Consider the following 21093-nt stretch of genomic DNA (forward strand, 5'->3'; position numbering starts at 1 on the left):
TACCTATTAACCCCTAAACCGAGCCCCCCCCCACATCGCAAACACTTAAATAAAATTGTAACCCCTAATATGCCGACCGGACATCGCCGCCACTTTAATAAATATATTAACCCCTAAACCGCCGCACTCCCACCTCACAAACACTAGTTACATTTTATTAACCCCTAATCTGCCATCCCTAACATCGCCGACACCTACCTACATTTATTAACCCTTAATCTGCCACCCCCAACGTCGCTGCAACTATATTAAATTTATTAACCCCTAAACCTAAGGCTAACCCTAACACCCCCATAACTTAAATATAATTTAAATAAATCTAAATAAAATTACTATAATTAACTAAATTATTCCTATTTAAAACTAAATACTTACCTATAAAATAAACCCTAAGATAGCTACAATATAACTAATAGTTACATTGTAGCTAGCTTAGGGTTTATTTTTATTTTACAGGCAACTTTGTATTTATTTTAACTAGGTACAATAGTAATTAAATAGTTATTAACTATTTAATTGCTACCTAGCTAAAATAAGTACACATTTACCTGTAAAATAAAACCTATCCTAAGTTACAATTACACCTAACACTAAACTATAATTAAATGAATTCCCTAAAATTAACTACAATTAAATTAAATAAACTAAAGTACGAAAAAAAAACCCACTAAATTACAGAAAATAATAAAATAATTGCAAGTGCTTTAAACTAATTACACCTAATCTAATCCCCCTAATAAAATAAAAAAGCCCCCCAAAATAATAAAAATCCCTACCCTATACTAAATTACAAATAGTTTTAAAAGGGCTTTTTGCGGGGCATTGCCCCAAAGTAATCAGCTCTTTTACCTGTAAAAAAAAAATACAATACCCCCCCAACATTAAAATCCACCACCCACACACCCAACCCTACTCTAAAACCCACCCAATCCCCCCTTAATAACACCTAACACTAACCCCTTGAAGATCACCCTACCTTGAGACGTCTTCACCCAGCCGGGCCGAAATCCTCCACGAAGCCGGGCAGAAGTGGTCCTCCAGACGGGCAGAAGTCTTCATCGAAGCCGGCCACAAGAGGTCCTCCAGATGGGCAGAAGTCTTCATCCAGACGGCATCTTCTATCTTCATCCATCCAGAGCGGAGTGGGTCGATCTTCAAGACATCCGACGCAGAGCATCCTCTTCCAACGAAGTCCAACTGAAGAATGAAGGTTCCTTTAAATGACGTCATCCAAGATGGCGTCCCTTGAATTCCGATTGGCTGATAGAATTCTATCAGCCAATCGGAATTAAGGTAGAAAAAATCCTATTGGCCAATAGAATGTGAGCTCAATCCTATTGGCCGATTGGATCAGCCAATAGGATTTTTTCTACCTTAATTCAGATTGGAATTAAGGTATTAGTTGAGTTTAAGACCGATGACTTTACAAATGAACTCTGGGTCTGGTCCAATGTATGGATAACGTAGTAAGGCAGTCATAATTGCCTGTTTCCCCTCATTATGTGGTATGACTGTATACAGACTATTTACGTCCATGGTGACCAACCAGTCTGTAGGATGTATCTCATTCAGCCGATTCAAGCTGTCAATCATTTCTGTGGAGTCTCTAATATACAAACTCATCCACTTAACCAGGGGTTGTAGAAATTGGTTTTCTTTCATGTAATTAGCAAGAGTCCATGAGCTAGTAACGTATGGGATATACATTCCTACCAGGGGGGGCAAAGTTTCCCAAACCTCAAAATGCCTATAAATACACCCCTTACCACACCCACAAATCAGTTTTACAAACTTTGCCTCCTATGGAGGTGGTGAAGTAAGTTTGTGCTAGATTCTACGTTGATATGCGCTCCGCAGCAGGTTGGAGCCCGGTTTTCCTCTCAGCGTGCAGTGAATGTCAGAGGGATGTGAGGAGAGTATTGCCTATTTGAATTCAATGATCTCCTTCTACGGGGTCTATTTCATAGGTTCTCTGTTATCGGTCGTAGAGATTCATCTCTTACCTCCCTTTTCAGATCGACGATATACTCTTATATATACCATTACCTCTACTGATTCTCGTTTCAGTACTGGTTTGGCTTTCTACTACTTGTAGATGAGTGTCCTGGGGTAAGTAAGTCTTATTTTCTGTGACACTCTATGCTATGGTTGGGCACTTTTATATAAAGTTCTAAATATATGTGTTCAAACATTTATTTGCCTTGACTCAGGATGTTCAACATTCCTTATTTCAGACAGTCAGTTTCATATTTGGGATAATGCATATGAATTAATCAATTTTTTTCTTACCTTAAAATTTGACTTTTTCCCTGTGGGCTATTAGGCTCGCGGGGGCTGAAAATGCTTCATTTTATTGCGTCATTCTTGGCACAGACTTTTTTGGTGCAAATTTTTTTTTCTGTTTCCGGCGTCATACGTGTCGCCGGAAGTTGCGTCATTTTTTTGACTTTTTTTGCGCCAAAAGTGTTGGCGTTCCGGATGTGGCGTCATTTTTGGCGCCAAAAGCATTTAGGCGCCAAATAATGTGGGCGTCTTTTTTGGCGCTAAAAAATATTGGCGTCACTATTGTCTCCACATTATTTTAGTCTCATTATTTATTGCTTCTGGTTGCTAGAAGCTTGTTCACTGGCATTTTTTTCCCATTCCTGAAACTGTCATTTAAGGAATTTGATCAATTTTGTTTTATATGTTGTTTTTTCTATTACATATTGCAAGATGTCTCCGTTTGTCCCTGAGTCAGAAGCCACTTCTGGAAAAATGCTTAACTGAGTTTCAGTTCTACCAAAGCTAAGTTCATTTATTTTAAATGTTATAAATGTTTATCTCTAGCTATGGTTTGTAATAAGTTATTATGATATACTTTTACATGCAGATTCCATTAGTATTTATGCTTTATACATTTCCATTCTTAAGTGCAAGAAATGTTTAGAAGATTTATAAGAAATATTTTTTCTGATTAAGGCTATGTCTGACTTCGTGCCTTCTAATACGATTTTTAGGTCTTTTTCACTTCTTTTTTAATTATTGAAGTTTCAAATGACCAACAACATACTGATTTATCCTTCTCTGATGATGTTTTTTTCTCTTTCAGAAATTCTCTTCATCAGATATTGACACTAACAAATCTACTTTTTTTATATAATTTTTTTATTATTAAATTACATTTGTTCTTTGTTGAAGAGGTGTTGATTATTTTGTATATTAAGGTAACTAGTTCTTTAAGACTAGCTGACACTATTTCTGCCTTTTTATTTCTTCTGTGATTTCAGAGGTTTTCTTTCCAATTCCCCATACTAGGGAATGGAATAGGCTGAGAATTGTCTTTTATTTTTAAACTATATTCTTTGTCAGCAGTTAAATTCAATTTGGAGGGCTCTCCAATTTATTGGAGCTATCTCTACTCCTACTAATTATGCTATTGTTTTTATAGCAAAATAGTATTTATTTTCCTTTATATAGTTGTATCTTATTTTTGGAAAATTATTTAGTTTCAGGTACTTTTCTTGGTCCTGTGATATTGCAATTGCTTCATTTTTTCTGTTTACTTTAAGATCAAGTATCAGATCATGATTTATTTTAGCATTGTTAAGGGACAACATTTACTAGACTAGGTGCCGTTGCATTTGTCTTGTTGTTTTGCAAGTCCTCTGTTTTGACTGGTCCTTTAAACTGGACTATCATGCTAATGATTTCATTTGTGTCTTCATGAGGGTTAATCTATGTCTTTAGCTATTTTAGCTATTTTAGCTAGAAGAATTCTGTGATTTAAAAAAAAAAAAAAAAAAATCCATATTTCTTTTGTTCTAAGATAATCAATTATAATTGGATTAAATTCTTAACTGTTACTATGGGCTTCAAGATTGAGTTCTAAGACTAAAACTTTAAGCTTATACTAGTTTGGTTGTTCTTATTAAGGAACAAATCCTGAGTTCTTTCCCAAGTAACATGTTTTTAATTGGGGTTCGAAATTAGCTCCCTAATGTTGCGATGCACATGCCGTATTCCAGCTTGGCTTGTAAGGGGCAGGTTAAGACTTCTTTGAAATTTATTTGGTTCTATTTTGTCCAAATTTCTTTGATTTTATTCCAGTAAGGCTAACACTTTCTTTCAGTGTGTTTCTGTCCTATATATTTTGGATACTGTTGAAGCATGGCTGGGTTCTGGGGTTTTTATTCCAGTTCCTTTTCTAGGAACTGGGTTTTGGAGTTTTATTCAAACTATTTTGCCTTTTTGTGGTCATTGATAGCATTATTTGTTTTCTTTAGATACAATAAATGCGTATTCTTCATTTTTCTGTTTTCATTCAGATTATTTCCTGAGGATGCGGATTCTCATATGTTTCACTTGCTCTTCAGGACATAGTTAGAGGATCTTTTTTCAAAAGCTCTTAATTCACGCAAGGGTCACCTTTTTTTTTAGGTTTCCAAATGGTTTATGTCACTATCTTTGTCTCTATCAGACAAGGGACAATTTGTATTGGGTTCCGTCTGTCGGTACCTTTAGTCTCTATTATTTACTTCAGTTGCTATATATGCATAGAAGTTTTAACAGCATTGATTCAATTCCCTTTGCTCATTTTCAATGGAAAGATCCTTTCCAGCTTTTTATGAGTGTTGTTTCTTCAAGAACATGGTTGGAGGATCAATTAACCAATCAGTTTGTTGATTCCTCAGACAAGAGTAACCTTTTTTAGATTTCCAGATAGATTCAGTGTCCATGACTCTGTCTCTGTTGGTCAGGAGACGTCTGAAATTGGTTTCAGCTTATCGAAACCTTCAGTCTCAATCATTCCCTTCGGTAGCCTTATGCATGGAAATTCTAGGTTCTTATGACTGCTGCATTGGACGTGTTCCCCTTTGCTCATTTTCACATGCAACCTCTTCAGCTCTGTATGCTGAACCAGTGGTGCCGGGATTATACAAAGATATCTCATTTAATATCTTTAAAACTGATTGTTCGACACCCTCTGACGTGGTACAGACCACCATCGTTTAGTTCAGGGGGCTTCTTTTTTTCTTCCAACCTGGACTGTGATCTCAACAGGTGCAAGTCTGACAGGTTGGGGAGCTGTATGGGGGTTTCTGACAGCACAAGGGGTTTGGGAAATCTCAGGAGGTGAGATTACCAATCAATATTTTGGAACTCCGTGCTATTTTCAGAAGCTCTTCAGTCATGGCCTCTTCTAAAGAGAGAATCGTTCATTTGTTTTCAGACAGACAATGTCACAACTGTGGCATATGTCAATCATCAAGGAGGGACTCACAGTCCTCTGGCTATGAAAGAAGTATCTCAAATACTGGTATGGGCGGAATCCAGCTCCTGTCTAATCTCTGCGGTTCATATCCCAGGTATTGACAACTGGAAAGCGGATTATCTCAGTCGCCAAACGTTACATCCGGGCGAATGGTCTCTTCACCCAGAGGTGTTTCTTCAGATTGTTCAAATGTGGGGACTTCCAGAAATAGATCTGATGGCTTCTCATCTAAACAAGAAACTTCCCAGGTATCTGTCCAGATCCAGGGATCCTCAGGCGGAAGCAGTGGATGCATTGTCACTTCCTTGGAAGTATCATCCTGCCAATATCTTTCCGCCTCTAGTTCTTCTTCCAAGAGTAATCTCCAAGATTCTGAAGGAATGCTCGTTTTTTCTGCTGGTGGCTCCAGCATGGTCTCACAGGTTTTGGTATACGGATCTTGTCCGCATGGCTTCTTGCCAACCGTGGACTCTTCCGTTAAGACCAGTCCTTCTGTCACAAGGTCCTTTTTTACCATCAGGATCTCAAATCCTTAAATTTAAAGGTATGGAGATTGAACGCTTGATTCTTAGTCAAAGAGGTTTCTCTGACTCTGTGATTAATACTATATTACAGGCTCGTAGATCTGTATCTAGGAAGATATATTATCGAGTCTGGAAGACTTACATTTCTTGGTGTCTTTCTCATCATTTTTCCTGGCATTCTGTTAGAATTCCGAGAATTTTTCAGTTTCTTCAGGATGGTTTGGATAAAGGTTTGTCTGCAAGTTCCTTGAAAGGACAAATCTCTGCTCTTTCTGTTCTTTTTCACAGAAGGATTGCTATTCTTCCTGATATTCATTGTTTTGTACAAGCTTTGGTTCATATAAAACCTGTTATTAAGTCAATTTCTCCTCCTTGGAGTTTGAATTTGGTTCTGGGGGCTCTTCAAGCTCTTCCGTTTGAACCTATGCATTCACTGGACATTAAATTACTTTCTTGGAAAGTTTTGTTTTCTTTTGGCCATCTCTTCTGCTAGAAGAGTTTCTAAATTATCTGCTCTTTCTTGTGAATCTCCTTTTCTGATTTTCCATCAGGATAAGGCGGTGTTGCGAACTTCTTTTAAATTTTTATCTAAGGTTGTGAATTCTAACAACATTAGTAGAGAAATTGTGGTTCCTTCATTATGTCCTAATCCTAAGAATTCTAAGGAGAGATCATTGCATTCTTTGGATGTAGTTAGAGCTTTGAAATATTATGTTGAAGCTACTAAGAATTTCCGAAAGACTTCTAGTCTATTTGTTATCTTTTCCGGTTCTAGGAAAGGTCAGAAGGCCTCTGCCATTTCTTTGGCATCTTGGTTGAAATCTTTAATTCATCATGCTTATGTCGAGTCGGGTAAATCTCCGCCTCAAAGGATTACAGCTCATTCTACTAGGTCAGTTTCTACTTCCTGGGCGTTTAGGAATGAAGCTTCGATTGATCAGATTTGCAAAGCAGCAACTTGGTCTTCTTTGCATACTTTTACTAAATTCTACCATTTTGATGTGTATTCTTCTTCTGAAGCAGTTTTTGGTAGAAAAATGCTTCAGGCAGCTGTTTCAGTTTGATTCTTCTGCTTATAATTTCAGTTTTCTTCATTATAAGATTTAAACTTTATTTTGGGTGTGGATTATTTTTCAGCAGAATTGGCTGTCTTTATTTTATCCCTCCCTCTCTAGTGACTCTTGCGTGGAAGATCCACATCTTGGGTAGTCATTATCCCATACGTCACTAGCTCATGGACTCTTGCTAATTACATGAAAGAAAACATAATTTATGTAAGAACTTACCTGATAAATTCATTTCTTTCATATTAGCAAGAGTCCATGAGGCCCACCCTTTTTTGTGGCGGTTATGATTTTTTTGTATAAAGCATAATTATTCCAATTCCTTGTTTTTTATGCTTTCGCACTTTTTTCTTATCACCCCACTTCTTGGCTATTCGTTAAACTGATTTGTGGGTGTGGTGAGGGGTGTATTTATAGGCATTTTGAAGTTTGGGAAACTTTGCCCCTCCTGGTAGGAATGTATATCCCATACGTCACTAGCTCATGGACTCTTGCTAATATGAAAGAAATGAATTTATCAGGTAAGTTCTTACATAAATTATGTTTTCCCACATAGAGAGGGTTTGTAAGATAGATCCCCTGGCTGAGACTATAGGTCTCCCTGGTGGTTTATCCAGTCTCGTGTGTACCTTTGGTAAAGCGTATAACACCGGTATAATCAGTGCATCACCATCATCCACTCAAATGTGGTTTGTTGAATACAATCTTTATCCAAACCTTCTTGTAAGACTTCTTAAATCTCAGCCTGGAAAGCTTTAGTTGGATCACCTCCCAGTAGTTTATACAGCATTCACAATACATACACTTGATTACATCAAAGTAAAAATTTATTTTAGCACATATTTTGTAGTATATCTTTATAGTGCTGTTGTGTTACTACTGTGATCACGTATATTCACATATTATTGTGTCATTGATAGGCTGACCATATTGCCGCTTTAAGAAGGAACACATATGAAAAATACATATGTCAGGGTTCATATACAAAACATTTCTTTAAACAGCCCTGAAAACAGCCCTGACATATGTATTTTTCATATGTGTCCCTTTTTAAAGAGGAAATTTGGTCAGCCTAGTTCATTGAATGTTTGTAATAATCCACCAATGGGGTGGTATTGCATTTGATTGCACTATTAAGAAGAGTTTTTTATATTTATATAACTGTTCATTGTTCACTCAAACTTTGTCTGAGGAAGGGGTGAATACCCCGAAACGTCACGCAAGTAAAAAATCTTTTTTTATTCCATCATGTTTACCTGTTACTGATACAGAAATAGAGGTAGCAGAGGTACTATCACTCACTGATGAGGACGCAGCTAGATTTCTATTTGATACAGGCATACAGTCCACAGAACCTTCCATTGAATCATCTAATGATATTTTTCTATATCTACTAAAGTTGAAACAAAAGGAGACAGATTTACAGCTACATGGCACATATCTGTCGGAATACCATAAAAAGAAAATTATTCCAAGAGGCTTCAGAATTAAGAACGTACCTACACTAGGGAGGAACAACCCTGATTTTTGTAAGAAGTGGTGTGCCGTATTAAATAAGTGTTCCCTTGACTTGGTCCTATTGGTGGTCAAAGAGGTTTGAGCACTACTGGAGAAAACCAAGGTGGAAATACGTGAGTTTGAACTCACCAAGGTACAGATTCTACATGATGATTCATCAGAATATTGGTTGAACAAACTGTCTACACAAAAAGGAATATAAGGATGCTCTGGTGACCTTTAAGAACAAAAAAAATAAAATTTTTGATGGAAGACTATAAAGACAAACAAGTGTACAGACGGACCCTGGGACCTCAAAAACATACGAATTAACACTTTAGAAGATCACGCAGGTAGAGTACATACACTAGACACCAGCTTAACACTGTGGATAGCAGCTCAGGCTCCGACACAGATAACAATGTTCTACCCTAACAAGCAAGTCAAACTACAAACTACTTTTTTAGTGGTGGCCACAAGGTCTGGACACAGGAGGAGAGAAGAAGGCCACACCCGAGGAGGGCTGGGTACCACAACAAGACCACCTTTACCTGGAAGGATGAAGAGGACTTAATTATCAACCTGAGCTCCAGAGAATTATCTCCGCAGGAATAACGGGTATTGAACAGGGGACTCAACTTTGTACCCACGACACAGATTAAGCAATTCGATACCTGAAAATACTTTTTTCAAGTCACTCCAACTGAAGCTGTAAAATCAAAATATAGAAACAGAAGTACCTTTGACCCACCACAAGTGAATCCAAGCATCAAGACCTATACCAGAATGGTGACACAAGATGCACAACCTATGTTTGAATCAGAGGTGATACATAACTTGAGTCTTGAGGAAAAGAAGGCCATAGAAAGTTTGACTAAGGATCCATCCATTAGATTCAGATAGAATAGATGGCACCACTCATAGATTTTACATTGGGTCTTTTACCGTTCTGTAATAAGGTCAATGGCCTTAATATTTTACAGTTAATGTGGTTAGGTGCTATGTATCTACAAAGTTACATTCCAAAAAAGTTAGCTATAGAAACTAACAGAAAAAAGATACTAGGTAAGCACTCAAATGACCCCCAATTTACTGGAGTTGGAAAAAGAATCACACAAATTAAAACATAAATCTTTATTAGAATTTATTTAAAATATGGGTTAGTTAAAACTAAAATGCTGGTCTGGTATTCCCAGTACAGGAACTGGATATTATGTTTGAGAACCAATTATTATAATACTGTCTATTGGCAGATTGGAGGACCCACGGCTCGGATTGTCAGTCACTTGTAAATTTAAATTAGGGTCAGTGGAGTGAAATTAAAGTAGTGTATACTCTCTACAAAAGCAGCACTCATTCATTCCTTATGCAGCATGATTATTGATGTGATTCATCACAGAAAAAGCGTGATATTAGCTACGTGTATTCAAAGCATAGGTAAAGTGAGGCAATAGAGAAAAAATGTGAAATTACAAAATTATTATTGTAGCATATGATTGGCTACATATCATTTGTCATAATATAGTGTTATATGGTTAACACTATAATACCTTTCAAGCACACTTCAGCCTGTATTAGTAGTGAGAGAATACCCCTCTGTAAGCTGGATAAAGTAATACATTTACACAATCCACCTTGGTAAAATACTTTGTGGTAATAATCCTAACAGTTATCACTGTATGTCTACAATCAACATGGGGTTAATATTGTAGTAACCATCACCTACTGGTGAACTTATCGATCAAACTAACTGTACTTTATAAAAAGTAAATAATTAATGCTGAAGATTGACAGTAATACTGCCTTTATCATAACTATTTCAGTAGTTTTAGCTTCAATCAGTAATATTTATAAAGTAATGTTTTAAACAGTACATATCATATTGGTGTGTTCATGTATGTTGCAAAGGATTACTGATAGTATAATAGAATTATTACTGGTACGTTAGTAAATATGTGCGCAAAAAGTAAAAGTATACACTTACAAGATAGTAGTGTTACATGTGCCTTTAAAAAATGATGATTGTCTACAGCGGTAGTGGTTTTACCACTGACAGCGTGTAAGTTCAGAGTTCCGTGTTTAAATACTGCTCACACAGTCTTGCCGCCTCAGCTGTTCTCTCCTAACAGCATATGGTGTTCTCCAACGATAGCGGCTTAGGTACTCTTTCTTTGCTCGTCGCTGTGGTACGGTGCTTCAGGACCTATCAAGGGTTTGTCCTGTTTTTAACCCAACGCGTTTCTTTTGCAAGCGTGCAAACTTCATCAGGGGTATTTCACTCCTTTGCTTGACTGTCAATGTGGTCTAAATTTCAGGCTTTTAAACTCCTAAACCGGATGTTACCTGACCATAGATCTGATACCGGTACAGGTATAAGATTCTACTGGGTCCTAATGCTCCCTTTGTTTCATCCTATCTTTTTACATTGAATCAAATAGTTAAAAAATAGTTGAAAAATAGTTAAAAATAGTAAAAGAACAGTTAGTAAAATTTTTTTTTCAAATACATATATATATATAGTCAAGAGCATGTTTGATATGTATGTACCTCTGAAACAGATGCCTATATTTAAATAAAAAACTATTGTATATATAAAAAGAAAACCTTCAATTGATTTCTCATATTATAGAAAATAAATTTAAATAATGAACTTATTATTGCGGATACAATTGTTGCCTTCCTGATTAATCACCTGTTTCTCTAGATCTTTTGTTTTTTATTTTTTATTTGTTAAATAAATAATTTTTTTTTTTTTTTTTAATAAATAAACAAAAGATCTAGAGAAACAGGTGATTAATCAGGAAGGCAACAATTGTATCTGCAATAATAAGTTCATTATTTAAATTTATTTTCTATAATATGAGAAATCAATTGAAGGTTTTCTTTTTATATATACAATAGTTTTTTATTTAAATATAGGCATCTGTTTCAGAGGTACATACATATCAAACATGCTCTTGACTATATATATATATGTATTTGAAATTTTTTTTTTACTAACTGTTCTTTTACTATTTTTAACTATTTTTCAACTATTTTTTAACTATTTGATTCAATGTAAAAAGATAGGATGAAACAAAGGGAGCATTAGGACCCAGTAGAATCTTATACCTGTACCGGTATCAGATCTATGGTCAGGTAACATCCGGTTTAGGAGTTTAAAAGCCTGAAATTTAGACCACATTGACAGTCAAGCAAAGGAGTGAAATACCCCTGATGAAGTTTGCACGCTTGCAAAAGAAACGCGTTGGGTTAAAAACAGGACAAACCTTTGATAGGTCCTGAAGCACCGTACCACAGCGACGAGCAAAGAAAGAGTACCTAAGCCGCTTTCGTTGGAGAACACCATATGCTGTTAGGAGAGAACAGCTGAGGCGGCAAGACTGTGTGAGCAGTATTTAAACACGGAACTCTGAACTTACACGCTGTCAGTGGTAAAACGGACATTTGCTGAAGACAATCATCATTTTTTAAAGGCACATGTAACACTACTATCTTGTAAGTGTATACTTTTACTTTTTGTTGTAAAAAAGCTACCTTGATTCGGTGGGCGCTGTGTGTTTTCTATTTCATTTCAGCTGTTTCATTTCTGCCGGAACAAAGACATACAGCAACCGATCACCAGGCAGCAACCGATCAGATTTGGGTAACCACAAAGGAGCTGTATCGTTTTCTCAAGATTGAACAGTTTAAAAGGAATTAAACACAATAGGTCTGGACATTCGATCAAAGAACATTTTATGGGTAACTAACTATATAGGTTTGCAGTATTACAATTACAACACTTGTCTAAGACCAATTTTGAAAGGAGATTTTAACTGTTTAAATCATTTTTGGAAATAGAGTTATAAGGATCTCTATATATATATTTTTAGAGACAGAGTGATCTATATATAATACAAGAAATACGTAACTCTAAGTGGGATTTTATACAAAACAGTAGAAAAGTAAAATTTGGACGTTTCATTCAAGTTCTAATTTTCAAATTTTTTCACTTTTATTGCAAAGTAATATTCCAGGGAGCGCTGAGATTTTAATATTGTGTTAAAAACGTTAGTAAATATGATTGAGAGTATCCACTAGATTAATTGTAGCTGGTAACTGTCCTTAATAGGATTCCTCGATATATGTAGATGGAAATTGCAGGACTTAATAGTGCTTGGTGTAAAATTCTGATGTCAACTTCCCCATATATCTATATATATATATATATACATATATACACATATATATACATATATACATATATATACATACATCTATGTCCTCTCATATGTATACACACTTCCATATAACTAGTTTCTGGAAAAGAACAATAGTTCTTTTATCTTTTCTATAGATAAGTGAAAAAATTATTGTTTTCATTTAATCCATAAGGTTGTAAAGAATTGAGAAGATAGATCCAGCGGCTCTCTGCTCGCAGAAGTTGTTGTTCCATGTCACCCCCTCTGATTCCAAGTTTTACTGTTTGTATTCCAAAACAGTGGAATTCAGAAATCTTGGATCTATGTTTTTTGTGGAAATGGGATGCAACTGATGTAATGATTTTCTTATCCTTTAAATCTTTGTCGGCATTTCTGATGTTGCTTAGATGTTCCAACATTCGGGTCCTGAATTTTCGTGTGGTCATACCGACATAGACTTTATTGCAATTACAGGTTATCCCATAGATTATGGATTCTGTGTTGCAATTAATGTGAGAATTGATGGTATGAGTATGATTGAATCTATCTTTTATAGATTTTAATGGTAGCAGATGTTGGCATACTGAACAATTTCAGCACTTGAAGTTTCCTAGTGCAATTGGATTTGTTTTGCGTTTCCTCTTTTCAAAGTGGCTGGGGCTTAGGAGATCTTTAAGGTTATTCGATCTTCTGTACCCCACTTGAATTCTGTCTCCAACAATATCCTTCAGCATCGGATCTGCTTGGAGTATTCCCAGATGTTTGTTGAGGATATTGACTACCTCTTTTACTTGTGGTGAATAGGTTACAATGATTCTGGTGGTATGATCTTTAGCCTTTTTGTTTTTATACAGAAGTTGCTTTCTATCGGTATTTTCAGCTCTTCGTCTAGCTTTTTTTATCAATCGATTGCTGTACCCTCTTGCTTGTAATCTGGTTTGCAATTCCATTGCTCTCTTTTTATATAGTTTTGGATCTGAGCAATTCCTTTTCATTCGTAAGAATTCTCCGGTTGGAAGAGATCTTACGGTATGGGGGCAATGGGCACTCTCTGAATGTAAAAGGCTATTGGTGGCTGTTTCTTTTCGATAAACATCTGTAATAACTTCTCCATCATGATTTTTAATAATTCTCAGATCTAAGAAAGTTATACTTTCTTTACTAAGCTCCCACGTGAGTTTTATGTTATAGGTATTTGTGTTTAAGATCTTAAGGAATTCGTCTAGTTTACTTTGGGGGCCCTCCCAAATGAAGAACACATCATCAATGTATCTTATCCATAGCGGGATGTGCTCAACAAATGTGGCATTGGCATCTGAAAAGACGACATGTTGCTCCCACCAGCCTAGATATAGATTGGCATAGGTGGGAGCACATGCCGTCCCCATTGCTGTTCCCCTGATTTGCAGATAAAACTGCTGATCGAATACAAAGTAGTTATGGTACAGTACAAAATTAAGGAGTCTAATTATAAAATCGTCATGATCTTTGTTTTCATCAGATGATGTCGACAAAAAACTCTGGACTGCCTGGACTCCCAGTTTATGATCAATGCTTGTATACAGGGATTCTACGTCCGCTGTTATTAGAATGGTATCAGGGTTAAGCTTAAGATTGTCCAACTGTTGGAGTACCTCCATTGTGTCTTTTACATACGTGTTACAAATTCCCGAAGTCTATAGTCAATATATTGACTTGCCTTTTCAGTGATGTTGTTAATCCCCGACACAATGGGTCTTCCTGGAGGTGAGGTGGCATTCTTGTGAATTTTAGGTATTATATAAAACGTTGCCACCTTTGGATTTTCCACCCAAAGAAATTTCTTTTCTTTGGAAGTTATTACATTATCATCCAAGGCCTCCAGTATAATCCGGTTGTACTGATTTAGAAATTGTTCAGTTGGATTAGAAAATAATTTTTTATAGCACTCCTGGTTTCTCAGTTGTTTATGTGCTTCCATAAGGTACATATCTTTGGGCCAAATAACCACGTTGCCACCTTTATCTGAATTCCTAATTATCACGTCATCCCATTGTTTCATATCCTTAAGAGCTTGTTGTTCTTGTTTCGTGAAATTCATAGTAGTTGGCTTGATAGGAAGTTGGGCTATTTCCTTACTTACTATTTCATTGTAAACTTCAATATGTTTAGAGGTAGACAGTTTTGGAACGTATTTGGACTTGTTCCTGATATTCATTCTCCAATCTGGGTCAATTGGTTTCTCATTATCATCTAATAATTCCTCCATTATTTGCAATGTGGCGTATTCTTCACTGGTCCAGATAGGATCCTGTATATTGCTTGCATCAGATGTTCCTCCATGTTTCATATATTGTTTTTTTAGAAATACTTTCCTAAGGAATAATTGAAGATCTTTGGTGATTTCAAATTTGTCTAGTTGGTTCGTAGGACAAAAAGACAGGCCTTTTGCAAGGATGTTTCTATGTTCACTACTAAGAATCTTAGTAGATAAATTCACAATTTGCATTAGGTCATCCTTATTTGAGAGAAGGGGCTGGTTGATCTCTTGTATGGTTTCCACCTCTTGTTGTCCTGTTTGTCTTTGTTTCTTTTTATCTTTGGTTTTGCCCCTACCTCCTCTCCTGGTGGTCCTCCTTGGGGATTTGGGCCATCCTCTAAAAAATCTTTCCTTTTACGTGTTTCTTGTCTCGTCCTTATTTGTGTTGAGGTGGAGGGTGTTGTGGATTCATTATCAGTAGATTCTGATTCACTGGTATCTATCTCTGATGCTTCGCTGTTAATTACATGTGTCCTGGGTAGATGTGGTATATCTTTTTTTGGGACATCTTTGTTAAATCTCCTCCCCCACTTGTAAACTCTTTTGTTTTTGAAATCATTGATATCTCTGTTGAGTTTAGTTTGTTTAGTCAGTTTGATTTCTGCTTCATATTTATCTAATTCGCTTTGATATTTTTTATATCTAGCGTCAAACTCACTCAGAGTCTCATAATTCTTAAGTTTGTCATTAAGTTCTTTAATTTCTGCTTCGAGTATATCATATTCTGAGGTATCATGTTTAATGAGTATCCTCATTAATTTGTTTGAGCATTCAGAGAGTGCCTCCTCCCATTCAACACTGAGGTCTGGATTTTTAAATTGGAAAGCTGGGAATAGCTGGATTCTTAAACCTCTTGGGATTAACTTTCTTTCAAGATATTTTTCAAAGAAATGTTTATTCCACCATATTCGATCCTGCTTATAGTATGTTTTATGTAGATCCCTTAGGGTATATTCCATTTGATTATTTAAATTTCCACATTCTCCTGTGCTTGAAACATTAAAGACCACATTGAGATCAGTTAGCCTTTTTTGTTGTCTATTTTGCCTGTCTATTTCATATGTATTGGCCATCTTAAGAGATGAAATTTGTGAGTGTGCTCTATCAAGGAAACCTATTGCTAGGTATAGACACTGTTTAGATTCAGATAGAATAGATGGCACCACTCATAGATTTTACGTTGGGTCTTTTACCGTTCTGTAATAAGGTCAATGGCCTTAATATTTTACAGTTAATGTGGTTAGGTGCTATGTATCTACAAAGTTACATTCCAAAAAAGTTAGCTATAGAAACTAACAGAAAAAAGATACTAGGTTAGCACTCAAATGACCCCCAATTTACTGGAGTTGGAAAAAGAATCACACAAATTAAAACATAAATCTTTATTAGAATTTATTTAAAATATGGGTTAGTTAAAACTAAAATGCTGGTCTGGTATTCCCAGTACAGGAACTGGATATTATGTTTGAGAACCAATTATTATAATACTGTCTATTGGCAGATTGGAGGACCCACGGCTAGGATTGTCAGTCACTTGTAAATTTAAATTAGGGTCAGTGGAGTGAAATTAAAGTAGTGTATACTCTCTACAAAAGCAGCACTCATTCATTCCTTATGCAGCATGATTATTGATGTGATTCATCACAGAAAAAGCGTGATATTAGCTACGTGTATTCAAAGCATAGGTAAAGTGAGGCAATAGAGAAAAAATGTGAAATTACAAAATTATTATTGTAGCATATGATTGGCTACATATCATTTGTCATAATATAGTGTTATATGGTTAACACTATAATACCTTTCAAGCACACTTCAGCCTGTATTAGTAGTGAGAGAATACCCCTCTGTAAGCTGGATAAAGTAACAAATTTACACAATCCACCTTGGTAAAATACTTTGTGGTAATAATCCTAACAGTTATCACTGTATGTCTACAATCAACATGGGGTTAATATTGTAGTAACCATCACCTACTGGTGAACTTATCGATCAAACTAACTGTACTTTATAAAAAGTAAATAATTAATGCTGAAGATTGACAGTAATACTGCCTTTATCATAACTATTTCAGTAGTTTTAGCTTCAATCAGTAATATTTATAAAGTAATGTTTTAAACAGTACATATCATATTGGTGTGTTCATGTATGTTGCAAAGGATTACTGATAGTATAATAGAATTATTACTGGTACGTTAGTAAATATGATTGAGAGTATCCACTAGATTAATTGTAGCTGGTAACTGTCCTTAATAGGATTCCTCGATATATGTAGATGGAAATTGCAGGACTTAATAGTGCTTGGTGTAAACTTTGTAAAGACATAGAATAGCTTGACTGACCCACTGGTAGACCCTAATTGGTAATCAAACTTATTGGAGCGCAACAGATAAAACAGTTATATTGTCTTCCACTTCAGAGGCTAACATTCAGCCTGTATGAAAATTGTATATCAGCTGTAATTCTATCATGCCACTGAATACCTTGTGACATGTGTTACAACTTCTGCGAGCAGAGAGCCGCTGGATCTATCTTCTCAATTCTTTACAACCTTATGGATTAAATGAAAACAATAATTTTTTTCACTTATCTATAGAAAAGATAAAAGAACTATTGTTCTTTTCCAGAAACTAGTTATATGGAAGTGTGTATACATATGAGAGGACATAGACGTATGTATATATATGTATATATGTATATATATGTGTATATATGTATATATATATATATAGATATATGGGGAAGTTAACATCAGAATTTTTTACTAAAACTAGAATTATTTATAAGACTTTACCCTCACATAAAAATGTTTATTTTTTATCTTTTATCTGATATAAAGAAAAACAACCTTTTAATGATTATCAAGTTCTCCATCATCACTGTTTTTTTCACTTTGATTTTTCACAGTTTTTATTGAGTTACATTAATTGCACAAACCTCACTTACACACAACACAGAATAAACTTATTTTATTTTTAAATCATTCATGGTAAAAATTGTAGAGCAACACCTGTGCAGAAAAAAGAATTAAATTCACTAGAAGTAAAAATTTTCACTCTAAAAATTAATTTATTTATATTATATATTCACAACATTTTATTTGGAGCGATTAATTATTCATAAGTCATATACACAATTAAATTGATACACCCTATGGATAATAGTTACACCACAATTAGAGTCTGACATGAGAGTTGTCAGAATAATATTGTAATAAAATCATTAGTACACTTAGCTTTAGTAGTATCACCATTATAAAATTCTTTGGAGATAGGATAATATCAAATATTAATGTCGGAGATAAACAATGTCCCAGAGCATCTTGTATGTATACTTATGAAAACACATATTTCTAGGGCATCAATACAGTGATTACTAAAATATCTGATAGATTAATCACTTGTATCTAACATGAAAGAGAAAGGAGCAATATTTTAAAATTCATTTAAATTAGTGGTTTCCAAATATAAAACAAATTTTCACTCAGAAAACCACTAGTATAGAATTAAAACATCATGTTTGAACTGAGAAAGTTTTGCCTCTATGTAATTCCTCCTTCACATAGGTACGAATTTGGAGGTTTCCAATTGGTCACAATAACTTGAAAGAGGAGGAGCTAGATTCATAAATAGCCGCGTTTCCCGCGGCGCCCTGCCTTTTGATAAAGCCGGAAACCCGGCGAAACATGTCAAGGGAGGAAGGGGGAGCTCATGGGAGCTCAGCGTAGTTTTTAATAATACTTGCTGGGAATAATTCTTTAAACTGGAACCTATTTAGTTTAACTGATGTAACCAATATCTTATTAGTTTACTCGAGACTGCATTGAAATTAAGCAAATAATACAGCATTGAAAGCTCGAGCAAATTATATCATAGAAAATAGTGTGTCCAAATGGCAGCGATCTGTATATAATAACGCTACAGAATCGCCAACACTCATTGCTAAGCCATACCTCAAGTCCTTTGCTAATATAGGTATTTAAGTTAAGCTGCAATGAAGCAGCAGGGCAGAGGATTCAGTATGTTTAGCTATTAACACTACATATGAATGAGTGTTACAACCGGCAGCGTTTCACACTACTCAGACGCTGTAAGAGACTTACAGGGAATCTGATACTGAGGGGTTCTCTGATAATCTAGTCTGTTTACTAAGTAATCTGAGACTGCCAAGAGCAGCGAACATAGCACTAGATATATCTTGATTTTGACACATAATGTGAATTTACGGCAGAATTGGCAGAGTTCCAAATACATTAACACTGTAAGGATACTAAGTATCATTCAGTCTAACGAACCACAGGCTATGTAACACATGTCACAAGGTATTCAGGGGCATGATAGAATTACAGCTGATATACAATTTTCATACAGGCTGAATGTTAGCCTCTGAAGTGGAAGACAATATAACTGTTTTATCTGTTGCGCTCCAATAAGTTTGATTACCAATTAGGGTCTACCAGTGGGTCAGTCAAGCTATTCTATGTATTTACAAAGTTTACACCAAGCACTATTAAGTCCTGCAATTTCCATCTACATATATCGAGGAATCCTATTAAGGACAGTTACCAGCTACAATTAATCTAGTGGATACTCTCAATCATATTTACTAACGTACCAGTAATAATTCTATTATACTATCAGTAATCCTTTGCAACATACATGAACACACCAATATGATATGTACTGTTTAAAACATTACTTTATAAATATTACTGATTGAAGCTAAAACTACTGAAATAGTTATGATAAAGGCAGTATTACTGTCAATCTTCAGCATTAATTATTTACTTTTTATAAAGTACAGTTAGTTTGATCGATAAGTTCACCAGTAGGTGATGGTTACTACAATATTAACCCCATGTTGATTGTAGACATACAGTGATAACTGTTAGGATTATTACCACAAAGTATTTTACCAAGGTGGATTGTGTAAATGTATTACTTTATCCAGCTTACAGAGGGGTATTCTCTCACTACTAATACAGGCTGAAGTGTGCTTGAAAGGTATTATAGTGTTAACCATATAACACTATATTATGACAAATGATATGTAGCCAATCATATGCTACAATAATAATTTTGTAATTTCACATTTTTTCTCTATTGCCTCACTTTACCTATGCTTTGAATACACGTAGCTAATATCACGCTTTTTCTGTGATGAATCACATCAATAATCATGCTGCATAAGGAATGAATGAGTGCTGCTTTTGTAGAGAGTATACACTACTTTAATTTCACTCCACTGACCCTAATTTAAATTTACAAGTGACTGACAATCCGTGGGTCCTCCAATCTGCCAATAGACAGTATTATAATAATTGGTTCTCAAACATAATATCCAGTTCCTGTACTGGGAATATCAGACCAGCATTTTAGTTTTAACTAACCCATATTTTAAATAAATTCTAATAAAGATTTATGTTTTAATTTGTGTGATTCTTTTTCCAACTCCAGTAAATTGGGGGTCATTTGAGTGCTAACCTAGTATCTTTTTTCTGTTAGTTTCTATAGCTAACTTTTTTGGAATGTAAGGATCCATCCATAGTCATAAGACTGGCGGACAAGGGTGGTGCAACAGTTATCTTTAATTACCAAGACTACAGAGAAGATGTTATGTCACAACTACCGGACAATTCCATGTATAAACTACTGGGATGTGATCCAATTAAGGCTTTCCAGGCTGAGATTAAAGAAGTTTTACAGGAAGGGTTGGATAAAGATTAGATTCAACAAACCACATTTGAATGTATGATGATGATGCACCAGATTATACCGGTGTTATACACTATATCAAAGGTACACAAGAGACTGGCTAAACCACCATTGAGACCTATAGTCTCAGCCAGGGGATCTATCTTACAAACCCTCTCTATGTGGGTAGACCAATTTCTACAACCCCTGGTTAAGTGGACGAGTTTGTATATTAGAGACTCCACAGAAACGATTGACAGCTTGGATCGACTTACTGAGATACATCCTACGGACTGGTTTGTCACCATGGACGTAAATAGTCTGTATACAATCATACCACATAATGAGGGGATACAGGCAATTATGACTGCCTTACTACGTTACCCATACATTGGACCAGACCCAGAGTTTGTAAAGTCATTGGACTTTGTCTTAAACTCAACTATTTTAAATTTGAGACTAAATTCTATCAACAGTGCACAGGGACGGCGATGGAGTCTAATATGGCCCCGTCATTCGCCAATCTGTACATGGGAAACTTCAAGACCAACATCATGAAGGTACATGAGAACACAAACATC

The sequence above is a fragment of the Bombina bombina genome, chromosome 1 (assembly GCF_027579735.1).
Source record: "Bombina bombina isolate aBomBom1 chromosome 1, aBomBom1.pri, whole genome shotgun sequence".
Taxonomy (NCBI): domain Eukaryota; kingdom Metazoa; phylum Chordata; class Amphibia; order Anura; family Bombinatoridae; genus Bombina; species Bombina bombina.